Source organism: Vicia villosa, linkage group LG6 (genome assembly GCF_029867415.1).
Source record: "Vicia villosa cultivar HV-30 ecotype Madison, WI linkage group LG6, Vvil1.0, whole genome shotgun sequence".
Taxonomy (NCBI): Eukaryota; Viridiplantae; Streptophyta; class Magnoliopsida; order Fabales; family Fabaceae; genus Vicia; species Vicia villosa.
In genome coordinates, this window is record NC_081185.1 from 60,551,711 (window position 1) to 60,557,282 (window position 5,572).

The window sequence follows — 5,572 nt, forward strand, 5'->3', positions numbered from 1 at the left end:
TATGATTTATTTATTGGACTAATTGATTTAAGTGAATTGGGTTGGATTAGTGTGTGGTAAATAGCAATGAGGAAGTGTGAAATGATTGGCCCAATAAGAGTTATAGGAGTTATTTGGAAAATAAAGAAAAAGAAAAGAAATAGGTTTTTGTTGTACTGTACGAAGAAAATAAGGGTTTGGAGGAGAGGTGAAGAAGAGAGCCATGGCGGAAGAGAAAAGCCAGGGGAAGTCCAATTTTCGCAGCAAGTTTCTGTGGTGAGACACCTTAGCAAAACAAACGTTTCTCCCGATCCAACCGTTGGATCGTCGCGGTTCTTGGACACATCGTTCCAGACTTGTAGAGGTAACTTCTGACCGGAGCGATTTTCGTTTTGATGATTTTAAGTCCGTCTGACAAAACGATTTCCGAACAGGTTTTTGGTGCGTCTCTGCACGTTGTTAGAAAAGATTTTCGGAGAAAAGTTGGAAGCGGCGGCATAAGCTATGGCAACCGGGAGAGTAGAGGAATCTCCAATCCAAAGGTAAGGGTGGGGTTCTTACTCTATAACCGGGGTTATGATGAACACGTATGTGGGATGGGGTTTATGAATTTGCCTCAGTGTCGGTGTATGATTATGTGGTTGATTCTGAGTCCTTGGTTGTTATTCATAATTGGTTGCTCCGTGTTGATTTGGGGATGATTTGTAGGTTGCTGTTGTATTGTGTTTTAGTGGTGGAAAATTGTTATGTTGCTGTTATAAATGTTGTGTTCTTGAATTAAGTTGTAGAAATTCAATCAAATGAATTGGTAGTAATGCTTATTATTAGAAATAGTTGGCATGTGGTATAAGTTGCAGAAAGTGGAAAATAACACGAAGGAGCAATGGCAGAAGTATAAAGTAGCAGGCTGAATCGGTAGCCTAATTATAATGCGATAAAAGTAACTGTAGCAATAATGATGGCTTATGTAGCGGTAATTCAAGTAACAGAGTTGTTGATAATTAACAAATAATAATAATTAAGTTGTTGGTGCCTTAGTGGTAGATGTTGATAGCGAATATTAAGTTGATAGCTGCAGAGTTGTTACAACCTTGGTAGGAATAATTTGGTAGTAGTATAAGGACCGATGATGTAAGTTGGTGGACAATTAAGTATAAGTTGTCGAGTAGAATGTAGTATATGTTGCTATTAAGTAGTATAAATAAGACTTATAATAATAGTCGGTATGAGTAAGCTTTGTGTCGAGTTGTTGTTGTTATGTTGTTTCTAGTATGTTATTATTGAACATGATATAGTTGAATATGTTGTTAGTAAGTTGTTGGGAATATGTTGTCGTTGTTGAACAAGTTATTATTACTATGTTGAAATGTTGTTGTTATACGTTGCTGTTGAATTGTCGTTGATTGCGTTGATAATGTTGTAGGCCTATGGCCAATGTTGAATAAGTTGAAAATTGATTATGTTGTTCAGCGTTGTTATTGTCCCGACTTGTGGGCATGTTTAAGTTGTAGGTCGTATGACCAATGTTGGATTAAGTTGATGCATCTGTTGCATGTTCAAGTTGTTGTTTACGTTGTTGTTGTTGTCGTTGTTGTTGTTGTTGTTTCGTTGTTGTTGTTGTTATGAGGTTGTGGTTGTTGTCGCATGCATACATTTGCATTGTTTACGTTGGCCTAGATGGCACCTGTTTAAGTTGGCCTTGATGGCACCTGTTTAAGTTGAAATGCCTCGATAACCTGGCATATGTTTAATTTGGGAGTTCTACTCCAATGGTACCACATGCATTTGCATAGTTGAGTCACATTCGATTTGTATGTCTGAGCTGTTGATGTTTAAATTGTTATCGTTGTTGTTGTTGTTGATGTTTAAGTTGTTACTGTTGTTGTTGTTGTCGATGCTTAAGTTGTTATCGTGTTGTTGTTGTTGCTATCTAATAAATTGTCGTTTGATCTAAGTTGATGTGGTTATAAGTTGCTTTTGTGATTAAGTTATTGTTGGTTATAAGTTATGATTGCCATTAAGTTGTTATTGCTGTTAAGTTGTCATTACTGTTAAGTTGTTGTTACTAAGTTGTTGTTATTAAGTTGTTGTTATTAAGTTGTTGTTACTAAGTTGTTGTTGCTAGTAAGTTGTATTGATTTAAGTCGCTTACTCGTTGTTGTATAATTGCTATGTAAAGTGGTAGAATTTGTATAATCCTAATCCAATATATTGTTTATCATACACTTGTTTATATTGTATGATATCTCACCCCTTCTGTAATGATGTTACCTATTATGGGTAATTGAGCAGGTACTCAAGAATAGCTGTGGAAGCGAAGTAACTTTATGAAGTCTTTAGTTGTTGTTAGTCGATTGGTGTCTTGCTCTGATACGTAGCACTCGGGATGGGATTATGATTGTTCTTTTCTTCGATTAAGTTCAATTCATCGAATCTGCTTTGACACCACTCGGCTTCTGTTAATTTTGCCTCCATCAAGACTCTCATTGATGGGATCTCAACCTCTATAGGTAGGACTGCCTCCATGCCATATACAAGGGAGAAAGGAGTTGCTCCAGTCGAAGTACGTACTGATGTACGGTAACCATGAAGAGCATACGGGAGCATTTCATGCCAATCCTTGTAAGTGATGACCATCTTCTGAATGATTTTCTTGATGTTTTTGTTAGCTGCTTCTACAGCTCCATTCATCTTTGGTCTGTAAGGAGATGAGTTGTGATGTTCGATCTTGAATTCTTCACAAAGCTCCTTCATCATTTTGTTATTCAAATTTGACCCATTGTCAGTGATTATCTTGCTAGGAATGCCGTAGCGACAGATGATGTGATTCTTGATAAACCTGACGACAACTTGTCTTGTAACGTTTGCATATGAAGCTGCTTCAACCCATTTGGTGAAATAGTCTATGGCTACCAAGATGAAGCGATGTCCGTTGGACGCTTTTGGTTCGATCATTCCAATCATGTCGATTCCCCACATGGAGAAAGGCCAAGGGGAAGAGAGTATGTTGAGAAGAGATGGTGGCACATGAATTCTATCGGCGTAGATCTGGCATTTGTGACACCTCTTTGCGTACTGGTAGCAATCTGACTCCATCGTCAGCCAATAATATCCTGCTCTCAGTATTTTCCTTGTCATGGTATGTCCATTGGTGTGAGTACCAAAGGAACCTTCATGTATTTCTCTCATGAGTATTTCTGCTTCTTTTCTGTCAACGCATCTGAGCAGAACCATGTCGAAGTTTCTCTTGTACAGAACATCTTCATTCAGGAAGAATCTACAAGCTAACTTTCTCAAAGTCTTTCTATCTTTCTTTGATGCCCCAAGAGGGTACTCTTGCTTTTGAAGAAAGTTCTTGATGTCGTGATACCACGGTTTGTCGTCGATGATTGCTTCTACTGTGAACACATGAGCGGGCCTATCCAGGCGCATAACATCGATCCGAGGAATGTCATTCCAATGATTTATCCTAATCATGGAAGAGAGTGTGGCTAATGCATCAGCCAAATTGTTTTCTTCACGAGGAATGTGATGAAAATCTACCCTGTCGAAGAATGGTAACAATCTTCTCGCGTAGTCTTTGTAAGGAATTAGCCCTGGTTGGCGTGTTTCCCATTCTCCTTTGATTTGATTGATGACCAAAGCAGAATCTCCATATACATCCAAGTGTTTGATTCTTAGATCCATGGCTTCTTCGAGACCCATGATGCAAGCTTCATATTCGGCCTCATTGTTTGTGCATTTGAAAGTTAATCTGGCAGTAAATGGAATATGGGTACCCTGAGGTGTAACAATGATTGCCCCAATTCCTCGTCCATAAGCATTGACAGCTCCGTCAAAGATTAAGCCCCACTGGGATCCTATCTCAGGTCCTTCGTCTGGTAGTGGCTCGTCGTAATCTTTCATCTTGAGGTACATGACGTCCTCGTCCGGAAAGTCGAAACTGGTTGATTCATGACCATTGAGTGGGTGGTGAGCCAGGTGCTCAGCTAGAATGCTTCCTTTCACGGCTTTCTGTGCGTGATACTCAATGTCATATTCTGATAACAACATCTGCCAACGGGCAATTCTCCCGGTTAAAGCAGGCTTCTCAAAGATGTACTTGATTGGATCCATATGAGAGATCAAACAAGTAGTATGTCGAATCATGTACTGGCGGAGACGCTTGGCAGCCCAGGCCAAAGCACAACACGTCTTCTCGAGCATGGAGTAGCGGGATTCACAGTCAGTGAATTTCTTGCTCAGGTAGTAGATGGCATGCTCTTTTCTCTTTGTCTCGTCTTGCTGTCCAAGGACACAACCCATGGAATCTTCTAAGACGGTTAAGTACATTATCAAAGGTCTTCCTTCCACTGGAGGAGACAAGATGGGTGGTTCGAGCAGATATTCCTTAATGCTGTCGAACGCTTTCTGACAATCGTCTGTCCAGACGCAACTTTGATTTTTCCGTAGAAGTTTGAAAATAGGAGCGCAAGTTGCAGTCATGAGATATATGAATCTCGAGATGTAATTCAGACGTCCAAGAAATCCTCTAACTTGTTTCTCGGTTCTGGGCGAAGGCATTTCTTGAATTGCCTTGACTTTGTCTGGATCTACTTCAATTCCTCGTTTGCTGACAATGAAACCAAGGAGTTTTCCTGAGTAGACACCAAAGGTGCACTTGTTGGGGTTCAGGCGAAGCTGAAACTTCCGTAAGCGTTGAAATAACTTTGTCAGATTCTGTATGTGATCTTCTTCATTTTCTGATTTGGCAATCATGTCGTCCACATAGACTTCCACTTCTTTATGCATCATGTCGTGGAAAAGCGTAGTCATGGCTCTTTGATAAGTTGCCCCTGCGTTCTTTAGTCCAAAAGGCATAACACGATAGCAGAACGTGCCCCAGGGGGTGATGAAAGCTGTTTTTTCCATGTCTTCAGGTGCCATTTTGATTTGGTTGTATCCTGAAAATCCGTCCATGAACGAGAAAACTTTGGATTTTGCTGTACTGTCTACCAACATATCAATATGTGGTAAAGGAAAATCATCCTTAGGGCTAGCTTTGTTCAAATCTCTGTAGTCGACGCACATGCGGACTTTTCCGTCTTTCTTAGGAACGGGAACAATGTTAGCTAACCACTGAGGGTATTCTGAAGTGACGAGGAAACCTGCGTTGATCTGCTTTTGAACTTCCTCTTTGATTTTCATGGCCATCTCCGGATGAGTTCTTCTTAATTTTTGCTTGACCGGAGGGCATTCTGCTTTTAATGGCAAGTGATGCTCCACTATACTGGTATCCAACCCTGGCATATCTTGATAAGACCAAGCGAAGACATCTGAGAATTCTTTGAGCAGCTGTATCAAACTCTCTCTGATCTCTGAACTGAGCGAAGCTCCAATCTTAACCTCTTTTCTGTTTCCATCGGAACCAAGGTTAATGATCTCTAGAGGCTCATTGTATGGCTGAATGGCCTCTTCCTTTTGTTGAAGTAACCGTGAAATTTCCTTTGATATTTCTTCGTCTTCTTCTTCCTCTGCCTCGAATACAGGAAACTCAAAGCTTGGAGAAGTCATACGGTCGCACGTTTCAACGGGGTATTTTATGATTAATCTG